This window comes from Leopardus geoffroyi, chromosome A1 (genome assembly GCF_018350155.1).
Source record: "Leopardus geoffroyi isolate Oge1 chromosome A1, O.geoffroyi_Oge1_pat1.0, whole genome shotgun sequence".
NCBI classification, from domain to species: Eukaryota; Metazoa; Chordata; class Mammalia; order Carnivora; family Felidae; genus Leopardus; species Leopardus geoffroyi.
The window spans coordinates 150,886,674-150,904,862 of record NC_059326.1 but is presented as its reverse complement, the minus strand read 5'-3'; the positions used below and the strand labels follow the sequence as shown (position 1 = coordinate 150,904,862).

The 18,189-nt window shown below is 38.9% G+C and overlaps 1 long non-coding RNA gene across 1 annotated transcript in view; it reads right to left on the bottom strand.

Annotated features, from left to right (window-relative positions):
• Positions 1 to 10,356, bottom strand: part of LOC123608046 — a 39,187-nt gene extending 28,831 nt beyond the window's left edge. The window contains exon 1 of the long non-coding RNA XR_006717063.1: positions 10,194 to 10,356. This is a non-coding gene — a long non-coding RNA (uncharacterized LOC123608046). The remainder of the gene's footprint in view (positions 1 to 10,193) is intronic.
• Between the last annotated feature and the right edge of the window lie 7,833 nt (positions 10,357 to 18,189).

Sequence of the window (18,189 nt, the reverse complement as noted above, 5' to 3'; positions counted from 1 at the left end):
CCAAAAGTCTGTTAATGTTGGTGGGTTTCTCCCCCCGATCCTGTATGTTTCATATTAGTCTAAAATTTTTTCTTCCAGTTTTCATGAAGAGTATAGTATGTTGCTTTCACAAAAAATTCAGTCACAGCCCAAGCTATTTTAACAAATGACAATTTTTTCCCTGTAAAAAAAGGCTCCAAGATAAAGATTTTTACATCACAGAAAAAAATGGAGGAAAATTGAGAGAATACTTTATTTCCTGTAGTAGCTTGCTATTGATGATGAAAAACAAGGAAACAAATGTAATTGGTAAAACAAACCCCAAGGGAAGTTTCAAGTATCTCAAACAGGGGAATATTCTTAGTTGTAAATAGCTCAGTTTTATTTCTAGAACCTAAAATATGTATCTCTGCCCCCCCCACCCCAATCTCGCTTCCAATTTCAATACTTCAGCCTTATCAGAGTAAACAAGCTATTGTTAGAATAGAAAACCCAGCTAGGTCTGAGGGCCTGCTGCCACTTCCCTCTCTTCCTAGCACAATCCAGTGCCAATAGCTTTTGGAAAAGGGAAGAAAGAAAGGTCTGCTACTGTGCTGTGTGGAAGCAAAGGGGCAGAGGGGCATCACTTCAATCTCTTGGCTCTGGTCCTTTCTCTCTCACATCTCCAGAGAAAAGAGATGCTCTTCATTCACAAAACAAAACAAGAAAATCTCTATAATTATTTTTGGCTCAGTTCCATTGAAATGCATTCTCCTGGAAGCATCTCTGTTTTAGATTAAAACAATGCTTAGAATATTCATTCTTTGCTCTTTCTTTCTCATTCACCCTGCACGCCACCCCCAACCACCGCTCTCCCCCAGCCCACCTCATTTTTCTCTTGCTTGCTTATTTCCCAGTCTTGGTTTCTTTTGCTCTCTGTCACTGCCTTTGGTTGTATTTTCTTTTTCTCAATCATAGCAAACTTAGGCCTCAGAGTTTGTTAGCATCGATACCTACAAGTGCAACCTAAGGTCTCCATGTTCAATGTCAGTTGGTCAAGACTCATAACCTCTGCCAACCAGGAAGTTTCCCCAATCCTGTGTCCATCATCATATTTTATGATGGTTGATTTGTAATCTGATGTTTCAAAGCAAAAAGTAGGTGATTTCTAGCCTTTTCCTGTTCGTTAAAATTGGGAATAAAATTTACTTTCTCTTTCCTCTAGCCCTCTTCAACGCACAGTCCTCAAAAGATGGATAAAATCTTCATTGTCCTTAGTAGGTGGTGGTTATTGAATTCCAGGGGTAAGGTATGGAAAATTTTTTAAATCCAAATTCCATCATTTAGTCACTGACAAAATTGAGCTCAAGAAATCAGAATGTATCTATTAATTTTTTTTTCTATCACCAACTTTACCTTTGGTTTTGTTTTCCTTAATAAGGGCAAACACTTTTACCATTTCTCTTTTTGTTAAGGGAAAAAAATTACAGCAAATGGAATATAGAATTCCTGCTTGTGTGTGCATATTAATAAAAGTTATCTGCGCTATGAAACATGGGGTTCTCTTCTCTAAACAGTGGGTTCATTTGTGCCCTGATTTTTATTTATACTGACGTATTTTGTGGAATTCCAACTTCTTATACCTTTCAATTCTTGGCGACTGTAGACAAAAGTTGCTGATTAACCTTTCGTAGACAGAGGTAGATCTGATACCTACTTTGATGAGCATTATGTGCTTTTCTATTTCTCACTTTCTCATTGGAATAATTAATTTGTGCTCATTTCAAATTCTTGGTTGTTAGCAAAGGCATCCAACCTTAGTACCTATCACCCATGGAATGTATCCTATTTAGGGGTGCCTTCTTGCTCCTTTGAACAATGAATGTTTTGTGTGGAGACTGTAATCACATATAAGTAAGAAGTAGCCTTCCTGCACTATCTTGACAAACAAAACAAAATCCTGACAGTTGCCCAGATGTGAAAGGTCTCTGGGATTTCCTATCTGCCCAATAACACTAAAGTAATCTTGTAAACATGTATTTAAAAGAGTTTGAGAATCTATTTCTAAGCCCTCACAAGAACCCTGATTACTGAACTCTATTCGGTTTACCAAATAGAGAGAAAAAAAAGAAAAAAAAAAAAAGAAAAAAAAAAGGAAAACCACACACACTGCAATTAATTACACTGTAAACATTTAATAAATATTCTTTCTTTCTATCCTTGCCCTTTTCAAAAGGAAAGGTGGTAATTTACATGTGCTATGCCTTTTTCTTCTCATTGTTTTATTTCTTTTCTTCCTGGCTTTCTTTAACTTGTGTAGAAAAGAGGTGGACATGTTTGAGGAGATAGAAATGTTTACCTAGTACATTTATTTTGTCATATAATAAAACAGCCTAGGCACCTTCTACTTTGTCTTAGAAGCTTTGTTAAACCACTAGTTCTGGAAGCTGCATTTTAATTACAAAATATTGTAAAGGAAATAGAGTAGGAATACACAATCCTTGATTCTCAGCCAAATGAGAGGAAGTTTAATAGCAATGTATAGTTGCAGGAATGGTTATGTTGGGGATCCATATGCATTTTCAACTCACACATTCAGGCAGTGCAATAAAGCAGGGAAAAAACAGCTGATACACAAAAGGGACCGTCTAGACAGTACCCCATCAGTCTGGCTAAATTTGGTGCTGGCATTCCCAATGGGATTGTAATATAATTGTTCTGGTGTCTGCGTTCATTCCCCCTGTCAAACACCATTCCAAATATATATCCTTCTCCCCCCAACCCTTTTCCTTCCATAAATGTGAAGCCCAAATTGTGCCATGCTAGAGAGAATGTTAGATGGCCCAACACCAAGAAAATGTTATAATTTAGCAAAATCACATTGTTCAATTTCTTAAAAAAAAAAAAATCCCTGTTACTTCCTAAGTCCAAACAGAATTAATTCCACTCAAATTTTGATAATTTAAATTAGAACATGGAAAAATTTACATGCAAATACAAATAACCTTGAAATATTGAGCACTTCAGATGAAAGTAAATAGACCTTTTTACTCCTTTATATTTATTAACCTTTGTTAGAAAATTTAACAGAAATCAGAGATGTGAAAGTGTAATGATGGACATGGATCATAAATTCTAATGAAGGAAAGGCTAATGAAAAAATGTTAAGCAAAAGCACTGAAAAAATGTAAATTGTGTATTTTTTCTTTCTTGGGTTTAAAAGCCATAATATTTTTTGGTCTCTAGCCATCTTTTGAAAGTTAAATTTCTGTTAATTTATATATGAATGCTTCAATTTTTTTGGCTTTTTAAAGGAGAAACCAGAAATATTGATTCAGTGACTTGTGGTAATTATCAATTAATATTTTCTAAATATTCTGGTTTAAGACATCACGAAAATGAAAAGCACTACTTACAGAGTAAAATAAGCTAAACATCCTATCATTAAAATGAATAATGCATACATTATTGATGAAAATGCTTATAATCTAAAAACTTCCACACCATTGAAATTTAGGTGGTCAGATTTATTTTCAAGAAAAATGCAGATTTTGGGATTGCCATATGAGACAATAACCAAATACACTTACTTTATTTTCTGTTCCAAAGTGTCACCTCTGGGCATTGTTTAGATATTAAAATTGACCAGGAAATGTATTTTTTTAATTTTTTTTTTAATTCCAAGAGAAATTATCTTGAGAAAGAGGCTGGGCTGTTTTGTTTTATTAATTATGGGTGTATATTTGTACTTCCTGTTTGGAGGTTAGTAATCCTTTCTCTGATCCTATAGAAAGAATTTGTCTCCCTTCTCAGCAGTTTTGAGATGCTAGGTAGACTAGGATCTCAAGTGAGTTAACAAAGTCCGCACCCTCATCAGGGACCACTCTAACTAGAGCAAATTCAAAGAAAATACTTCAGGCACTAGATCCTGGCTTTATCCAACTTTAGGAGGCTGAGAGAGTGGTACACCAACCAAGACTGGGCTAACGAGAAATGGCTGTTCCAGGAAGAAGCAAGACACAGGGCCTCAACCCGCACAAAGACAGAGCACAATTGCACAGAAAATCACCACCAAAGCAATCAGGAAATATTCAGATACATTTTACAGAGGTCTTAAAATTCTCATGTAAAAATGAATGATGAAAGATTATAGAAGTCTTAAAATTCTCACGTGGAAAAATAAGATTAAGAGATTGTGTCTTCTCATTTTAATTTTTAAAGGTAGCGACTTCATATTTTTTTCCTTCTTTGTATGACATTTTTCTTCCGACTTTGTACATGGGTATGAGAAACAGGTCGTTTAAAAAAAGACAAAATAATGATATTTGAACAGTGATTGCCTAGAACAGGGTGGTTTGCTTGTGATTGTTTTTTAATCACTTTATTTTATTTTTTTACATTATGTACAGGCGGAAAGTGAAAGAAAGGCAGGCTGTAGGCCTCTCTGAGATGAAACAGTGTGGCAAAATCTGAGTTTTATACTTGATTCTCAAACTATTGAATAATATCCTATGAGACCTCTTAGGTCTTAACTGGATTAAAATGAATATATTTGTGCTCTGGCTCTTTTCAGCTAACTAATGTGCATGTGAATTGATAGTGTGCGAGGGAGCCGGTGAGAGCAAGTGTATGTGACACAGGGAAAGGATGCGGGCTCCGGGCTGAGGGTGACTATGAAGGAGCGTGCAGGACGGTGTGGGCTGCCTCCAAGAGTGAGAGCAATGAAAATTAGCAGGCCTTGGGGTCTGGTGCATTTTGTCGAGAGCCAGAAGAGAAGCTTAGCTGGGAGATGAGGAGGGAGGGGAAGCATGGTGAAGGGAGGGAGGGGAAGGGGGTGTGGCGTGTGCGTGTGTGTGCGCGCGTGTGTGTTGGCTCTGAGATGTCAGTTATGGCTGAGCCTTGGGTTTTTGTTTTGTCGGTTCCTAGCGTAAATAGGCTGGAATCTCAGGTTCAGGTTGGAGTGCGTGCAAAGGCATCATCGTTCGAATTTCTTTTTCTGGCCCTTCGCTAGGGCTGCTGCTCGGAACATCGCCGCTGCTACAGAGCAGTGGGGGGAGCAGCAAGGGATGGGGGTCTGTCTGCAGCTGCCCCTCTCACACTTGAATAAAAGAACTTTTTTTCAGTGGTAGGGAAGCTGTGAATACCTTTCCCAATAAGAGATGAGGCATATTGAAAACTATATTAAATTACCCTGATTAACAATTTAGCCACGAACAGGGGAGCTTTGGGAGATCTCTATAGGCAGGACTGGGGGCTATTCATGCCAGCAGCTAAGAGGTCGAAAGGTTTCTGAAGTTCACAGGCTCAGAGCCTTTGTTATGCTAACAGACAATCTCAAATCAGCTGCCTAGTGGAGTGTGAAATATAAATGATTCCTTGAGAACTTCCAATAAGTTGTCACTCTTGCTCTCCAAATACCGGGACAGGCTGCTAATTTCTAGCAGGCCCTTTTGCAACATCGCTAGCCCTAAATGAATGCCTTTGTAGTTCAAATAATCTTTTCAAGGGAGCTGTCCTATCATCATAGCCCAAATGCATCTTGGTTTTGACTATTAAATGAAAATCAGGGCTCAGCAGTGCTTGACTTTTCCAAGCGGTCCGATGTTTGGGAAGGGTGGCGGCAGCTCTCATGCACAACAAGTTAGCACCCACTGCAGGAGGGCCAGGGCATTAATAACAGCTCGAGGCCCCAGGAGCTACCCCAACTCTCACCCCCACTCCCTACCAGGAACAATGCTCTGGGAGAGATTTACGTGGCTTCCCTCAGGCTAGACTACCTTCCTCTTTCAACCACACCAACATCTCTCTGATTTATGGACCCTCTGTCCAAGAGGACAGCCAGCTGACCTGCGAGCATCTGACTGGTCACTTCGAAGCATCAGCTTTGGAGATGGATGTATTCATTCTTCAGGGCATGCAAGGCCAAGGGGAAGAGGGCAAGGTGTGTGTGTCCAGGCTGTGCCCCTGGTATCAGATGCTTGTGGATATTATTTTATCATTTTCCCATAAGGAAGATAGGAACATGGCTTCTGATCTTGGGTGTGACCCATTGAGCATGTCCAGATGGATAGAAAGAGGTCCTGGCCCTCTGAGTCTGAATTACAAAGCTTTTTAAATGAGGAAAACCACTTCCCATTCCAAAACCAACACAAGTTGGAGGCAGTGGGAATGAGAATCTATCTGGGAAATCATGTGCCCAAATTAAACATTCTACTAAGAAAGGACAAAGCTAATTTATACAAATAAAGAAAACACATGAAAGAGAGGACAGAAACCAAGGAAATTAGAAATCTGTCTCCATCGGTCTTGCCAAAGGAAGGAATAAAACCTTAACAGTAATAATTTAGGTCCTAAAAATGTTGATATTTCTGACTCTATGTGCTCTATTTCTTTGCTGAAATACAAAAAAGTCCATGATATCACAGAAGTCTCTGTTTTTTTTTTTTCCAGACAGAGCAGGAGGTTTGATTTTTGGCAGGGAATGGGGGGGGGGGGGAACCAAATGGGCTGTATTTCTTAATATATTCCTAAGGTAAGTTTATAAACATATAAATGTACAAAAGCAATATATTTTAATACACCCTTAGGTAACTTCATAAATCTTGATGATGCAGCTCTACAGAAAAACCAAAAGCCTGATTCCCCTTCATCTTCTTCCTCTAACTACGATTTAAAATACTACACCAAAAGTGTTTGGGGGAGTTCATTTTGATTGGTATAGAAACTGGTGTAAGTAAACACTTTTTTTTTTTTTGCTTTGGGTATACCAAGACTTATCACTATATATTGATAATATAAAAAAGCGGTAGTATAACTTATACCAATTTTGAAATGACCTAGCTTACATGTTTAAATCTTATTTTAAAAAAAGCCAGGACACAAAATACAATAGGAAAGGACTCTGGGATTCAACTCAGAGAATCTGGCCGTCAGAATAGGAGAGAGTGTTTAGTAATCAGGTCATTATTTGTCTTTCAAATCCGTATTTGTTTCACTCAGTAAAACAATCTGCAAATAATATTGGCTAGAAAAATTAGTTCAGATTACTGACATTGAAGGAGTAAAAATAAAGTTTGTGGTTTCTTCTGCCAAATACCAGAATTAGATACTAATTTGTTACTGATCCCCTCACACCCTTTTCAGAGGGACTTAGGATCCTGGATATCCTTATTTCAGAGATAGCAGAATGATTGGCTTCGGATGCACTTCTAATTACACACAGAACTTCTAATTACACACAGAAAGGCAATAGCTCAAAGTTCAGTGGATCTGACACAACTTGCTTAAATTTAACTTTTCATCCCCTCTCCGTTTAAAATTTTTTTAATTAATATGAAACTATAAGCATCTACATGTTATTGACACATGCTGGATATTCAGAAAAGAAACACCTTCTCTGTGCTTCCGAATACTTATTTTACCACTTCCAAGTGTCCTCTCTCTTTCCCGTCTTTAACACATCAAAACAGGGAAGAAAGCGCTTTTGTGTTATAACTACAGAGAAAACATTTGAGAATGTGTCAATGCTGTGAATACCAGCACCAGTTTGGGGGTTGGTTTGTTTTTCCCCCTGCCGTGGTATTTCTTTTCCCTTTGCTTTTGCAGTCTTTAAACTCTGACCACTTTGAGAAAAGCAATGGTTGAAATGAAAAGTTAGGACAAATTGTGTTAAACCTGTGTGTTGCCAGAATATGAGCATGATGAAAGCAGTGTTAGGACATTACAGACCCAGAGCAGCTCTCCACACACAGAAAATTAAAATAAAAAATAAAAAGCTGGTCTTTTTTCTTTTTTTTTTTTTTACTTTCTTAAATACTTAAGACCTGAGAGAAAAGGAATCCCTATTTAAATACAAAAAACAAAAAACAAAAAACAACTTTCCAAGGTCGCCATTTCTCCAGATTGGGGGTATCTGAATGCGTGTGTTTGTGTATGTGCATGTGAGAGTGTGTTTGGAGAGAAAAGAAAGAATGGGGGAGGAGGAAGGGCAGATAACTTTACTGACATATTAATTCTTTAGATAGTAGTAAATGAATGGCCCAAATAGACATTTGTTTCCCTTAATAGGTTTTGTACAGGTCTCTTACAAGCTGTGGCATATGCTTCATTTATATGTATATTTATTTAGAAGGATTGAGAATAATAGGTGTAGTTTGTCTATAGTCGCAGTTATTATTTAAAGTCCAAAGAGGTTACAACTTTTTTTTACCCCAAACACGAATACAGAGGTCTCTTGTATGTGCTTCCTTGCATTACGTTCAAGGCCAATTAAAAATAAAGGTAATATTCTAACTCTCGAGCCTTGGGAGGAGAAAGGAGGCTAAAAGGCAAAATGACTCCAAGATGGCTGCCTCTTCCTTCTTCCCCTCCTTTCTGCCTATTTTCCACATAGAAATTAATGTAATATTTTGTTTAGAAATCACATTGTAGGTCATTTGCAAATGAGGCAGCCTCGGAGGCACCAGTATCTGCCTAGAATACTCTCACGATGCCATCGAGGTATGGAGAGATTAAAATGCAAACATTCAAATGTATTTAGATTTGTACACAGTGGCTAGACTCACACACATACACACTTGAATGTATGAACAACACACAGCTGCAAATGGAATAAAGGGCTGAAATCCTTCTTAATTCTTAGGACAGAGGGCAAAGGAGGGCGCCAGGCCACCTCCTTCCTCCCCAAAGGTTCGAAAATACCCTGTTCATGGTCTGGATTCGATTTTTTAAAAAAGATATATCTTTCTGATGACTCTCTCATTAGGCAGACTTCTAAAGTCTGGGGAGACAAGATTTCCATAAATTATCTCTCTAACTCATCTCATGCTGGTACAAAATGCAATGCTAAAATTGTTTTTTTTTTTTACTTTTGCATTTTTTTTAAAAGAGAGAATAGCAAGCTAACCAGCTTCCTCACTAACATGTTAAAGGATTAAGATCACTGGTAATTACTGCTATTAATTATAATAAATATATATTGTCAGTGATAAAATCCCACCCATAAAGCTAAACTAAAATCATGTCGAGAATAAATAAAAGTATATTTGGGGCTTTATAACAGATTTATAGCAGGCTACTCTCTAGACTGGAGTGCACTAGGCATAGAACAAAGCAAATGGTTTAGTTCCTATAGGAAATATATTAAAAAGGAAAAAAAAAGAAAAAAGCCCACAACCCTTTATCCAAAAGCCATCAGGGACAAGCACTCAATACAAGTTAACAAGCAGGAACTGATAAGATAACATTTATATGAGGTCAGAAGTCAAATGCCAGTCAAAGGCTTTTAACCTCTTGGGTCATAAACAGGAATAGTTAAAAGTGAGAGGTAGTTATTTATCGGATATTAAGGGTACCTGATCATTGCCAGAGAATCACCAATGATGAAACTAATTAGGATTTATAGAAAAAGAACTTTGTAGCTGTTCAAAGAAAATTAACCTACAAACCCATCATTCTGCAATTGGTAGAGAGAAAAACAAACAAAAAAAACCCACCCTTCTTTTGAGGGGGAAAAGAAATCTAGCAATTTAAACAGATTTAGTAACAAAATCTCTCTCAGAAACAATATTTAAAGTTAATGTATATATTGATTAATATATGGTAAATGATAGACCTTGTAAATTCTGTATTAACCATCTTAAAACAAAAAGCATCACATAATTTATTTTCAATTTTTGTTCTTTTTCTTTTATTCCCTCCTTCACACCTCCTAAATTAGACAGGATATAACTCCGATTTCACAATACTTCTTGCCCTCAGAATGCCGTCATTTATAAATTTAAAAATATATATGTATTCTAACAGCAATTATTTGAAAACATCAGAATATCGAAACTGCTTAATTAAAATTTTATCTTCATCTATCCAGAAAAACAGATGTCTCTTCCTTTATTTGCTGTCAGGATATTTTCCTTTGTTTTGATTTTTGTCCTTTTTGTCTTTTTTTTTAGGTTCACATTCCAAACAGTTCTTGGTCTCAGAGTCCATGCTGGCTTATATTTTCAAAGCATACCACCCCCCCCCCTTTTTTTTCTCTTTTGCAATAAAAGAAAGCAGATCTAGATATTTCTTTCTAGAGAGAGATAGAGGGATTGTTGTTAGGCCTGCTAAGGCCCACTGTTTCTTTAAACAGAGTCCACAATACACTAGGCGAACATTGTGGATTTAAAATGCTTTTAAATATTTATCAGAAGTATTTTATCATCATATTCAAATGACACCTGGAGTGCACTCACCTTTATTGACAATCTCTGTTCTGAAAGTCCATTTGCTTCCTTAAAGCCCCCCAAGCAGAACAAGGACTACCCGTTTTCATTCAGTTAATGTTTAGTAAAAAACCAAGCAACCTTAATCAGCATGCTGATTGCATCGTCAACTAACAAATAATTTACTACTCTGAGCATTGCATTCCATTAAAAGCTCATTAAATTTTCTGTTCTCCAATGGGAGGTTTAGCTTTTGAACTGCATGCTTTTGCTTCGAATGATCATTTATTCAATTTTTGCAAAATGTTGTGGTTTTTTTTTTCCTAAAGTATAGGTGAGCATTTCAATACCTATAGACTACAGGCATATGGAAACACAGTTCAGGGTTTGAGAATGTTCCATTTGATTTATAGACTCTGTTTAATAAAAATTCAACATAATCTCTTGCACTTTTAGAAAATCCTGAAATCACTGAGTATATCTGTGCTTATGTGTGACCCAAACATAGCCTCAGAAATATTAATACATAATATAAAATATCAAATCCCCTTTTTAGAGCTTCGACTTTCCTTTTCCACGTATTACAGCTATTGCTATTTTTAGGATTTTTATCCTTATAAATAGCTGTTTTCTATTGATTCAAAAAGGAGCATGACACCACAAAGATCTTACCATATATGATGCCAAACTTAATACCTTGGGTGTGTGTGGGGTGGGGTGGGGGGGTGGCTAGTTACCCAAAGAAATCCACACATTCCGGGGTTTACACATTTTTTACAAACTCACAATCCCCTGAATTATTTTCATGCCCAGACTCAACTAGGAAAGAGTATATTTATTATTTTTAATTTAGGCAAATGTAGGAAAATATCGGCCCCCAAATTAACATGCATCTTTGGATTGCTAATTGTGCTCATTGCAAATTTGGGTCATTTTGCATGAGTGACTCTAATGTAGGTCTGAGATTGCCATGCAGCGCAGTGGATTCCTGATTCCCCGCGCTAATCCTGAACTCGGTGATTGTGTCAGGTGCAGTTCTGTATGCTCTAGCAGCTGGCTCATCCTCATCAATGCAAATAAGGCAACTCCTACAATCAGAGCCTTGTGAGTGTGAGGCCTGATTGCTGAGGGCAGGCTAAAGCACTACACAGACTCTCACTTTCAAATCACGCTAAGTGACAAGACAACTGCAATGTCCCTCCAGTTCAAAATCAACCTTTTGAAAACAAAACAAGAAGAGGATGGCTACAAAGAAGAGGAAAACCCCAGTGTTTGGGAAATGGACTTGTTTAGATGGGCTTTATTTAGATACAGAGGTAATCTAAAGTGCATTTCAACAAATGATTCTCTAGCTCCTATTCTGTCCGAGATACTTTGTTTTAAGGGTTGCAGAGGTGAGGGAGATACAGTCCCTGCCTTCAGAGAACCCTACCGTTTGATGGCAGAAGATCATAAAGAGGAAGATAATAACATAATTGTTATTAAGGTTCAGTCACCAAAATCTTAAATGAAAGCCGTAAAACATATTTTTACAGGAAGTTTTTAGAGATCGCATTAAGGCATGGATGTCAAGAGCAAGACTTTTAGAAGCTTCGGGTTCAAATCCCAGCTTTGCCACATACTTGATCAAGTTATGTCACCTTTCCACAGCCTTAATGTCATCCTCTGCAAAGTGATGGTGACAGAAGGACCTACCTTCCAGGTGTCTTAGAAGAAGGAACTGCATAACATGCTTGCCACAGTACTTGGCACATAGTAAGTGCTCAGTAATGTCAGCTGCAATTATTATTTCCTCCCTGGCATACAAAGGAGGCGGGGGGGGGGGGCCAAAAATAATGTGCCACAGTTTGAAAAGCATTTGTTTGATCTGTCTCTAAATTCCCATTTTTCATGTAGCGCTAACCCTGCAGAAGTGAAAATACTGTAAATGTGAAAAAGCCCTGCATCTCTCAGTGGTGTCTGGACAACCCTGGCAACTCAGAACATGAAGGAGAGAACAAGAAATCCCTGTGCTTTTCCTTTTCTTCCTTTCCAAACACGTGTGCAGACTTCCCCTGCATTTCAGCCCCACCCTCTTTATTTTACTGCCTAATCTATAAAGGAGGATTAACAGCAGCACGCTGCTTTGGCACAGAGCAGATTCTGGGTGAGGACCTGTAGGTAGAGTCTAATGAATACAATTTTCTGGGACGGTGAGTGCATATTTTTAGCTACATGCTGGGCTCCAGCGTTGGCTCTTGAGACAGATGAACAGATCCTTTGATCAGACTTGGGTGTTGCTCCAAAAAGAACCTTTTTCAGGAAGTAGTTGGGGGAAAATGTCTTCTGTTTCCCTTATTCCTAATTTGTACTGTATAGATTCAGATCCCAGATAACTGGTCCCAGTAAGTTGCATTACAACACTGAGATACACCATTGTGAGGTGTAGTGGTCCTGGGCGCCAGTGCACAGATCCACTTTCTGGCAAAATAGGATGGCTGGTACCTCAAGTGTGTGGTTGCCATCCTTCCCCCCTTGGAGAGTAAGCTAGAGGTAGTTAACCCTCCTGGGGGAGGCTTGGCCTAGACAACATCATAGACACCATATCCCCCCTGGAGTTACCAAACAATAAAACTGCTTTCTTTGCCAAATACAAAGAATGGTCTGGAGTTGGATATTAGCAAACAGCAAACCCTGTAAAGAAGAAAGGGAGGGAAGGAGGGAGGGAGAAGAAACAAAGGAGAATAGAAGGGAGGATGGAGGAAAAGAAGGAAAATTGCATGAAAAGAAGGCAGAAAACAAGGTCTTTTCTGCTTTCGTTTGCCAGGGACAAGGCAGCCATCCAATCTTGTCTTGATTTTAGTGCCACGGCAAGGATGGGCCAGCGGAGACGGGGTTTTGATGCAATGCCAAGCGGGGCAGGGATGAGGCGCCAGGTCTGTGGAAATGCTGAGACTTTAAGACCTTGGCACTGGGAGAGTGTGAGCAAGATGGTAAGTGATTTGATCTCTCGCATTCCTACTCAGGACCCTCTCCTTCTCTTTCTAATAGGATTAACAGATATTTTCCTAAGCAGAAATCAAAATGTGTCAAATCATCTGAGACAGTCAATTTGTTCACAATGCCCACATTCTTGCCGTACGGATGCAGCACTATTCAAAAACAGTTTTATTTCAAGAGATACAATGCAGCAGAGAGGTAAACATTTATCTTCATAATCTTACACTCCTTTCAGACTGTTTAATTTTTCCCCGTGATTTTCCCCTCCTCTTTCACTCCACCCCCAAGCTCAGCTTCAAAACATTTAGTACAAAAAAGACATGACTTCCCCAGAGGATTCGGGTCTCAGTGATCCTGATGATGCAACGTGTGCTCTCCATTATCCCTGGGAGCTCCCCAGATCTGTTCCCGCACCCTGCCTCACTGCTTCTGTTGTCCCTGAGTCTGTCTGTGTCACTTACAAATACGCTTCAAGCACCTGTGCAGGTTACCTCCGCCTCTTCCTCCTACCTCATTCCCAGTTAGCAGGACTCGTTCCCCACTCCACCCCACCCCCACTCCTTTTTCTCTTACTGCTGTTTTTGCTACTATCATTGTCCCCACCAGCACAGCCCTCTGCAGCTTCTCCTGAAGGAGACATTAAGTTGCCTTCCTTTGTGCTACCTTAAAACTCCAGCTGCCTTTGAACACAAGGACCAGTGTCACCTTTGGAACAATGAATGAAAGTAGTTGGATCGGGATTCCAACTTCACATTGTTGGCATTCCTGAAAATCTCATGCATTTTCATTCCTCCCCCCCTCCTTCTCCTTGAGACCCCCTAAGATAGCTGCAATTAGAAGCTCCGAAATGAATAGAAACAATAGCTACTGGTATATTTTATTCTTAGGGTGTGAATAATAGACATTTAGCGGGCGGAATAAAGTCTCATTTTTTCCCCTTTCTGTTACCATTTGTATATTCAGTACACATGTATAGGTAGTTTTTTTTTTTTTTCTTTTTAAGTGGATTGCTGACAGCGTTTTCTGCAATAACATATTTTCCATTGATGTATTTTGGGTGTCTGTTTAACCATAATGCTCTTTGTGATCACCGTGCCAAAATATAATGAATTGGCCCATTCTACCTAGAAAGGCCTCTGCACCAGTTTCTCTTGCCCCCTGTTAAAATCCTCTTCCTCCTGCAGGATCCAGCTCACACCATATCTCCTCCAGGAAATAGTCCCAGATCCTCCCAGGAGATTTCTTCTCCGTCCCTCTCGCCACTTCCCATTTCAGGTCTTCTGCCTCTGCTCCGATCCGAGTTCACGTTATACTCCAGCTAGTGTTAGTGCCTGTCTGCAAAATTAGGCTATGGGGCTTGGAGGACAAAGATGTCCTCCTTTCTGGACTCTTGCCGCTCCTAGAAGAGCGCCTGGCACAGTAGAAGGGAGCTATCACCTGAGGATGATGAACAGTGGATGACCGCCAAGCCTTCCCAGCCCGACAGAAGCCCACCCGTTCCTGTCGGGGGTACTTCTGGAGGTGGGGAAATCAAGCCACTCATGGCCCACTTCTCCCACCCCATTTCCACTTGTATTTGACAATGATTCTGAGACTTCCTCACATTAGAATTTTTAATATTTTTTCATCTAAGTGCTCATCTTTAGTAAATACATAACTAGATGGATTGTGAAGTGAGGGAATTAAAAAGTGCTATCTTATATCTGAACAAATAAATCATTTATATTAGCTCTTCTCCTTCTAGGCTGGTTTGGAATTGGCAACAAATACCGAGGCATCAGTACTCGTTGACATCCGGCATTCATTTATTTATTTATTTTTTTAAGTGCTCTGACAAGTTGTTTACCGTGAGCCAAATGTCAATTAGTGCTGGCCTGAAAAGGAGTTCCTGTGCTACATCTGTTTGTAGTTAGTCCTGAAGTCATCCTGATTATTTTGGCTTTTATTTGAATGAGGTATTTATCTTCCAAGACTCACCACCACCACCACCACAAAATCCCACTTAGTATTTTAACATTTGCTTAAAACCATACTTTGCTGGCAACCCTATCATTTCAGTGTTGAATTTTTTCTCCTGATAAGGCAAATGACACTTTAGCCTTAGTTAATGTAAAACAGGAAGGTGTTAATCTCATTTTCAACATGTCAGCTCTTCCAGGTAGAGTATTAATACGCAAGATCTCCTGCTGGCAGACTCAACAGAATCTTTCTGGCCGTGAAGTGAAGTCCAAACCTGGTAATTTTTGCTTTCCTTTATTGTATGTGCTCAGGTCTGCTTCATTCATTGCAAAAGATATATCAGTAGCTAAATGCATATAAAGAAACAAAGGGATGTTTGCAAACTATTGACTTAACTCTGTACTCAGACATTCTGATAGGTTTGCTGTAAAATATTCATACGCTACAAACATTTAGGTATGTTTGATAAGAAAAACAACTAGAGGGATGCCTGGGTGGCTCAGTGGATTGTGCGTCCAAGTCTTGATTTCAGATCGGGTCATGATCTCACTGGTTCGTGGGATCCAGTCTCCACTGTCAGTACAGAGCTTGCTTGGGATTTTCTGTCTCCCTCTCTCTCTGCTCCTCCCCCATTAGTGTGCAGTCTTTCTCTTTCTCTCTCTCTCTTTCTCAAAATAAATAAATAAACTTAAAAATTTTGTATAAAAAATAAATAAACAGCAACTAGGTAAGGCATATTTAAAAGACCCTCTGAGATGTATAATTTTGCATTAGAGAACTACAGTCCAATGTTACCACTTGCTTTGTTTACTTTCTTAAAAACAATAATTGTAGGGGCGCCTGGGTGGCACAGTCGGTTAAGCGTCCGACTTCAGCCAGGTCACGATCTCGCGGTCCGTGAGTTCGAGCCCCGCATCGGGCTCTGGGCTGATGGCTCAGAGCCTGGAGCCTGTTTCCGATTCTGTGTCTCCCTCTCTCTCTGCCCCTCCCCCGTTCATGCTCTGTCTCTCTCTGTCCCAAAAATAAATAAACGTTGAAAAAAAAATTAAAAAAAAAAACAAACAAAAACCAATAATTGTAAAGATTTAAACAAGGAAAAGTGTGGACTGTGTTGCAGCAGGTGTTACAAAATTCCAAATCCCACAAGAAAATTTATATTCTTGAATAATGTGGGAATCGAACTTTTTATTTTCTTCTTCAGGGTGTAGGTATGAAAGGGAACAAGGTTTTCTGGTATTCACTTGGTGTGGACAGTGTCAGAAAAAATTGTTCCCTACATAAATTTTTAGGAGTTTTGGGATTTGTCCTCCTTACCTTATTTCTGTGAATACCGTGGGGACTTTTTAAAGGGCAGTTTCAAAAAAGGGTCAGAGAGAGCAAAAAAGATATCATTAACTGTAGTGGATATAAAAGAATATTAAAAGTAGGCTTTCTTATTGATAAATATGAATAATAGGTTTTTAAAGAAAATGTCCCGTGGTTCCAATTTAAGGAAGGATTAGAATTGGCATTTTAATCTGGCACAGGATTAAGATTTTATGTGTTTTTAAAAATCATAGATAAATGGATTATAGATATTGATGAGCTATTAATTCCTTTCAACTAAGAATGTGAGAGAAACAGAAAGAATAAAATGGGACGCCAGCATAGGCAAGTAAAACAGTGTTTATGGAGTGAGTAGAGGGTGGTGGTGGCTGTGGGAAGAAAAGGCACGGGCCTCGAAGGTGCCGAACCACCAAGGCTTCTCCCGCATAAGAACTGATGTCAGAGGAGAAATACCAGCAATGATGACGCTTGAGAGGTTGATTTTTGCTAATGTCCTTCTACTTCTTAATCACATGTTCCTGTTTCGTGGCTGGGACAAGCTTTATTATTCCCACTTTACAGATGCAGAATCACAGGGCAGAGAAACTGAGACTCCTCGGAAGTAAGCAAGCTCCAGGCCCAGGGTTTTTCTTCCTTTTTGTTTTCTTCTCTCTCTCTCTCTCTCTCTCTCTCTCTCTCTCTCTCTCTCTCCCTTTTTAAGTTTAAGATTGGGGCTTGAAAACTGTGAGAGGAAGGGAAGAAAGATGAACCAAAAGATGTAAAACAAAGAAGGGAAAGTCGCTGAGGAATTCCGTGCTGTCAAATCTATCCAGAAAAATAAGGCAGAGCAAAAGTGAGATGATAAGATCCTTTTCTTTTATTCCTGTCCAAGTTAATAACATGTACAGTGCCTCTTTTTATTCATCTCTTGTCTGTACATATTTTCCCACACACCATTCTATAGTTATATAATTCATTTCCTTGCCCACTGGGTCAATACTTTATCACTTTACCAGTTTCTTTTTGTAATGGCTTTTTATACTCCTTGCCAGTAAAAGTGTACCCCCAGAAGAAGAGGATGACAAAAGGCAGAAGGTGGACAGGAAAAGCCTGGTAAGCAGGATCACTCTTAGAGTTACATCTCCATTGTTCTGTTTCCCCAGTGGGCATTATTATGCATTTCCCCTTAAGCATGAGGCCATGTTATAGTCTGTGTTTAGCTTTTACTAGTTGCATGGATGAACTCACTTAAAAATATAGTAGGATTACATTCTTGTATTGTTCATTGCAGCTACATAACTGATATTTTATATATTGCGTCTTAAATCTCCTTCTGGAAATGTAACACACTTATAACCTCTATAATTGGTGTCATTGTTGACATTTTTATTTTCCCTGAAAACAGATTTGTGAAGTTGTCTCCCCTTACCCACAGTTTCACTTTCTGTGGTTTCACTTACCTGTAGTGAACCACAAGTAGGCTGGAAGCGGATGATCCTCCTTGTGACAAATCAGTGGAAGGTCAAAAACAGCCTAACTTTACGGTCGAAGTGCCTACGTCACTCACCTCACGTCATCTCATCTGTCAGCATTCTATCATCTCACATCATCACAAGGAGGATGAGTAAGTACAATAAGGTATTCCGAGAAAGGGAGAGAGAAAGAGACCACGTTCAAATCACTTCTACTAGAGTACGTCGTTATAATTGTTCGATTTTATTTTTAGTTATTGCTCTTAATCTCTTACTGTGTCTAATTTATAAATTAAATTTTGTCATAGGTA